The 6,809-nt window shown below is 37.7% G+C and overlaps 1 long non-coding RNA gene across 1 annotated transcript in view; it reads left to right on the top strand.

Moving 5' to 3' along the window:
* LOC115241103 overlaps positions 1-1,428 on the top strand; it is a 7,150-nt gene extending 5,722 nt beyond the window's left edge. Inside the window, exons 2-3 of the long non-coding RNA XR_003884866.1 lie at positions 784-859; positions 933-1,428. This is a non-coding gene — a long non-coding RNA (uncharacterized LOC115241103). The remainder of the gene's footprint in view (positions 1-783; positions 860-932) is intronic.
* Positions 1,429-6,809: the final 5,381 nt, after the last annotated feature.

Raw genomic sequence — 6,809 nt, 5'->3', positions numbered from 1 at the left:
AATAGAAATATTTTTATGATAAAATTTTATGCATAAGTAAGGGAGTAAATAAATAAATTCTTTTCGCAATAATTTTATCGGATGCTGTCATTTTTTATATACATATATCTTATGTCTTTATTATTGAGCTGTAAATTACAAGTCATTTACTATTAATCGGAACCTTGCGAACCCGAAAATTTTAATTTTGATGAAACTTCACACACATTTAGAGGGAGTAAATATATAAATTAAGAAATTTTCAGTTGCCGCCCAAAAGTGATTTTGAAAAGTGGAATCACCCCTCCCTTATGTGTTTAACGGCTTTTCGCTTTTCTCGATATATTTCGAAAACTATTCAAGATATTAAAAAATGTTTTTTATAAAAGTTTCATGGCAAAAACAATTCTATTTAACCACATTAATAAAAATTTAAAAAAATAATTTGGAACAAATTTTTTCAGAAATCTTTTAAAAAAATTATTTTTTCAGATGTTTATTAATGTGGTTAAATAGAGCTGTTTTTACCATAAAACTTTTCTGTAAAACATTTTTTGATACCTCGACTAGTTTTTGAGATATATCGAGAAAAGCAAAAAGCCGCTCTATATATGAGGGGTGCTTTCACCTTTTAGAACCGTTTTTGGGCAGCAACTGAAAATTTCTAAATTCACCTATGACTCCCCCTACATGTCTGTAAAGTTTCATCAAAATCAGAATTTTCGGGTTTGCGAGGTTCCCTTGTAAGTACATTCGTGCACATTGGCTATGTAGTTCAATGTCCACATTTTTATGTCCACAAAGGGCGTATCGCTTTCAGGGATCATCTAAAACCAGGCCGTGGCGTCTCTCAGACTTCTCTCTGGTTTCCATTTCATTCGTAAATATATAAACTATATTACCGTTTAGATTATGAAATTCATATGATTTTAACAATTTAATTATTCGTTTAGATTCCCAATAAAATAATAAGAAGCGACAGAAGTGATTGGAAGCGTTACACTTATATAATTATAATCCACCGAGATGGGGTGCTATGTGTCCTGCCCATATTAAAAGTTTGTTGAATATGTACAAATTTGTATACACTGATAACAATTTCCTTAAGTTTATTTCTACGTATAAACTGAATCAGGACCACCTTGAATTAATTTTTACTAATTTAAGATCTCATCATGGATAATAATAATCCTACAGTTCAACAATGTAAATCTGCGTATAAAAAATTATTATACATACGGAATTACAGGAGAAAAATAGTGGCAGTTGTATACCATTAGAAGATATTACAATATTGTATGTGTCATCTGAACAGCCGATTAATATCATAAATGCAACGACAAACACAGCTTCACAAACACAATGGCTTGATGTTTTTCATAATGAACATAATAATGACCATGAGTAGTATACAAAAGCATATGTTCTGGGTCACATTTTTTCCTCTATCAAAATCAACTAAAAAACAAGAAAAGGAAGCGTCCTTCGGACTAAGCGTCCTTAGACTTAGTCTTTCAGACGCCTTTCAGGCGCTAATAAAGTTTATGTTAAATGGCTAGGCTTTGATAATACACATAACCAATGGATAAATAAGAAGGATCTAATCACTTCGTAAGCGTCATTCGGACTTAGCGTCCCTTGAACTTAGTCTTTCAGACACTTAGTCGTTGTATTATAAATGGTCTTGATTTAGAGTTTAACACTCTTGGAATTTAGGATTTCTGTCAATATTTTGGAAGGTTTTTTCCAATATTTTGTTAATTTAGGTCAAGCGCCTGAAAGGCTTAGTCTGAAAGACGCCCTTAGTTTCTTTCAATATTTTGAAAGTTCTTCTTTTTGTTGTCTTTTTTTTTAATTTGTTGCTTTTACGGGTGATTTTGATGTTTTTTAGTTGATTTTGATAGAGGAAAAAATGTGACCCAGAATATATGCTTTTGTATACTACTACCATGATTATTCATTACACAAACATAATATTCATGTTCTATTACAGAATATAAAATGGAAGTTATTAGTTATATAGCAGGATATGTATTGAGGAAACTAATAAAAATATTACATTGTACGGTATGTCGCGACACTTTAATAGGGCAACCTACAGATATACATGTCAATTTAATAAATATAAAAAATAATGGACCATTAACCCATAGAGCACAGAAAGGTTGCAGACATATTGCAGAATAATTTCATTGAAACATTGCAAATTGGTTGCAAAATTATTGCTGCACTATTACTGTAAGATTGCAACAACGTTAAGATGTCCGCTTTTTGTAATATTGCAATGTAATATTGCAGTAATCTTATAATGTAACATACTTGTAGTATAATGCAATGCATCACTGTGCAATTGTATTTATAATAACATCAAGAGACACGATAGTGTCTCACGCCAAGTTCACGCGAAGCCGCAAGGCACTCCGGGTATCTATACGCGAGTCGGCCAGTTGCGAGTTACCTTAGATTATCAAACCTCAATAACGGTTGAACCGATCGTATTTTTAATAGGCTTAATCGATAGTTTGGATTTGAAATATATAATGAAAGTTTTTATCTTTTTTCTACATGTATCGTGAACGGAGATAATATGATGCAAAGTCGAAATGTATAAAATTTTTATTAAGAAACGTCTCCGTCGTCGTCGCCGCCCAAGTTCCCAATGCGCAAGTACGAAAAGTTGTACGGTTGGAGCATTCGCCATAAGATTGCGTTAACGGTGCTTCGTGATGTTACTGCTCGAGTCCGTACCTTTTGACAAGTATAAGTTAATAAAATAAGTTTGCAATGCAAGAGCGCATTATTTCATCATAAAAATAGTAGAGATTGTAACGGTTCACCTTTCCCGTACGCCGCGGATCAAGGCTCGCCGGTGCCAGGATTCGGGAGAAGGGGGAAACTCCAACTTATTTTACCTCGGTATAAGCGGTTAAACAATGCGTTTATTCCAAAAGTGATTGAAGTTATTTAACACTGAAAGCTATAGTATATGTACAATGCAACATGCGGGAACGGTGCGTACAATAGTTCGCGAAAGCTATACTATTTACAATGCAACATGCGGGAGCGATGCGTACAGAATTTCGCGATAGCGGTTCTACGCGTTGGCTGGTGCGCGTGGAGCTTGGGAAGCTAGCGCGGCTCGTGCGGACGTGTTCTGCGATCGCGATGTTCGCATGCAAGCAAACTATTGTTATTCTAAGATGAACAGAATTGATCTTAGATACTACGGGGTGTCGCGTGGCCTTCAATGTAATTCCAACCGCCTGATCGCCTTATCCTTAGAAGGACGGAGCGTCGGCACTTCCTGCGGCTTATCTTTAGAAGGACTAGCGCGCTATTGTAGTCTGAAGTCCGGGTGTAAAGGTGGAGTCGCCGCGACACTGGCGGGAATCCTAATAAGGCTAATTTACTCTACTATGACAATGCGCGGTATATACAGTGCGGATCTTACAGCCTAACAGGTCGCGGTATTTATACAAGGCGGTACTAGCGTATATCTAGACGCGGAGACCAAAGAGGTCTTACGGTTTTACTGGTCACGGTATATGTACAAATGGTCTTACAATATAGCAGGTCGCAGTATATGTACAAACGGTCTTACAATATAACAGGTCGCGGTATTTATACAGAACTCAGAATTGCGGGCGGCTGGTCGGCCCGCGAGGCTAGTAACGGTATCGTTACACTTAGATTACTTATAAGAGTATCGCGGAATAGTGCACGCAAGAATAGTATTTCGCGCCAAATCACGCGAAGCAAAGATCGCGCGTCACAACGGCGAGACGCACCGTATAAGAATATCGCAGAATAATGCAACAAGAAGAAAAGTGATAAAGATTAAGGTAAAGTGATAAATTATTCGGTTATAAATTATAAGAGTATCGCAGAATAGTGCAAGGAAGAGAAGTGATTTTTTCTAATCAATGTCATTTTGGACAAAATTAGGTTATATTATGATTATAGAGGACAAATTAATAAGGATTTATTTTGTAAATTAATAAATTTTATTTTTAATTTTAAAATATGAATGGATGAATCGGGAAATGAATATAATGAATCTGATATCTCCTTTGAGGGTAACATAAATTTAACTGACAAAGAGGCAGATGATGTATATAGTTTATTAAATGGGCCTCAATATACTTTCAAGGAAAAAGAAACAAAATCAGGATCTACAGAATATTCTATAAATAGTAGTGTGATAGGAGGAATAAACAACTTACCTTGTTGGATGATAAATTTGAACAGGTTTACATTTTTATCTTTTTCAATAAAACGTCATACATAACATTGGTGCAACCGGGCTTTAATATTTTAATAGTATAAATAGTATTTTTTCTCATTAAACTTTTAATATTTTGTAACGGTTCACCTTTTCCGACGCCGCGGATCAGGCTTGCCGGTGCCAGGATTCGGGAGAAAGGGGAAACTCTAATTCACTCTTCCTTGGTATAATCGAACGGTTTATTCAGATTAAACAGTTAAACAATAAAAGCTATTTACAAGAGCGGACGTGCAAGAGCGGTGTGCATAAGTGCTCGCAGGAGCGGCGTGATGTAAGCGGGCGCATGCAAGGCTCGAGAGGCGAGCGACGCTCATGCAGATGATGTCTAGGTGTTACGCGGTCGCGACGTTTCCATGCAAGCAACTACTACAATAAGACAGATCTTAACTACTACGGGGTGTCGTGTGGCCTTTTCTGTGGTTCCAACTGACTGCTCGCCTTATCCTTAGAAGGACGGGGCGTCAGTACTTTCTGCAGCTTATCCTTAGAAGGACTAGCGCGCTATGGTAGTATGATGGCCGTGTGTAAAGGCGAAGTAGACGCGACACTAACGGAAATCCCTATCCGATTAATTAACTTTATAATTACAAGGTTCGGACTGGGGCCGGTCTGGACGCGGAATGTACAAAGCGGTCTTACGGTCTAACGGGTCGCGGTATATATACAAAACGGTCTTACGGTCTATCTGGACGCGGAGAACAAAACAGTCTTACGGTTTAACTGGTCGCGGTATATACAAAACGGTCTTACGGTCTATCTGGACGCGGAGAACAGAACGGTTTTACGGTTTAATTGGTCGCGGTATATACACAACGGTCTTACGGTCTATTTAGACGCAGAGAACGCGGTACGGTCTTACAAGCTAGTAGGATGCGCCGTTCCAGCAACCGGGAAGCCCGGCATAACCACGGGTAGCCCGTGACCTAGTTTAACGCGGGGTATCAGGATACGCCGTCCCAGCAACCGGGAAGCCCGGCATAACCACGGGTAGCCTGTGACCTGGTTTAACGCGGGATATCAGGATGCGCCGTCCCAGCAACCGGGAAGCCCGGCATAACCACGGGTAGCCCGTGACCTGGTGTAACGGTAGGTATCAGGATGCGCCGTCCCAGCAACCGGGAAGCCCGGCATAACCACGGGTAGCCCGTGACCTGGTTTAACGCGAGAGTCGGTTTCGCATCAGGAGTTGTATCAAGAGACACGGTAGTGTCTCGCGCAAAGTAAGCGCGCAACAGCGAGACGCACCGTGCATCTTCACGCGAGTCGGCCCGTTCGGACCGTTGAAAGTATTGAGATTTTCAGATTTCAATATAACCGCTGAACGGATCAAGTTCTTACTAGGCTTAATCGATAGCTTGAGTTTAAATTACATAAAGAAAGTGTCTTTATTTTTGCTCTACGTGCTTTGTAAACGGATATATCATGATGCAAAGTCTCAATGTGAAATTTTCTCTTTAAGAAACGTCCACGTCATTCGCGCAAGTCCGCAATACGCATGCGCGAACGGTGTACGATTGGAGCCTTCAACATAAGATAGCGCTAGCGGTACTTTGTAATGTTACTGCTCACATCCATACCTGTTTTTGATAGGTATAGGTTAAGTTTGCAATGCAAGAGTGCAGTGTTATATAGCGTATGCTTTCATTTATAAAAAAGTAAAGTTTGTCAGGTTGGATCAGGTATAAAATACACACACACACACACACACACACACACACACACACACACACATATCTGATAGTAAACATATATAGAATAGAATATAAATATCCTATCATAAACGTATAGAATATTTTCTTATCTTATTTATACAGAAAAATAAAATATTGCAAAAGTAAATTATGTTATGTGTAAAAACAAAACAAAACATCGCATTACATATAAAAATATTCTATATTTATGATAAGAAAGAGATATGTCCCAGCAAACACAGATACAGAACTGTTAAATAATATATGAATAATAATGTTAAAAGAGAGAGAGAGAGAGAGTGAGAGAGAGAGAGGGAGAGAGACAGAGAGAGAGAGAGAATAAAAATACATGTATTATTCTTTTAACATTATTATTCATATTGTGATAAGTATAATAATGTACAAAAAATCATTTATCTTATCTTTTAGACATTATTATTGCGTATCATTAGACGAGGAGGGGCCTGCAATATCTGCAACATCTGCAGCGTATAATGTCAAACTGTTTTTTGCTTTTTTGGCCGGAGTTTTATATAAATTTTCTTTTGACATACGCTGCAGATGTTCATCATCTATTGTCATGTTTAAGGCTGTTTCCCTCCTCGCCTTCAACGCTGATTTAAATACACAACTTGCATTAATAGATGTCGACGAAAGCCTATTTCTTTTTTTTGTTTTTAGATCGGATAAGACAGAAAATGTTCTCTCAGGATCCGCGTTGGAATGTGGAAGTGATCTGATTGCATTCAAAAGTGATCTTAAATTAGCATATTTTGAATTATTAATGGATGGACGTTTGAAAATTTCTTTCCACATATTATCAAAATCGAATTTTGCTAGATTTTGTTTTTCTT

This window comes from Formica exsecta, unplaced genomic scaffold, assembly GCF_003651465.1.
Source record: "Formica exsecta isolate Colony F162 unplaced genomic scaffold, ASM365146v1 scaffold469, whole genome shotgun sequence".
In the NCBI taxonomy this organism is placed as follows: domain Eukaryota; kingdom Metazoa; phylum Arthropoda; class Insecta; order Hymenoptera; family Formicidae; genus Formica; species Formica exsecta.
This window is presented reverse-complemented; position numbering and strand designations above follow the sequence as displayed.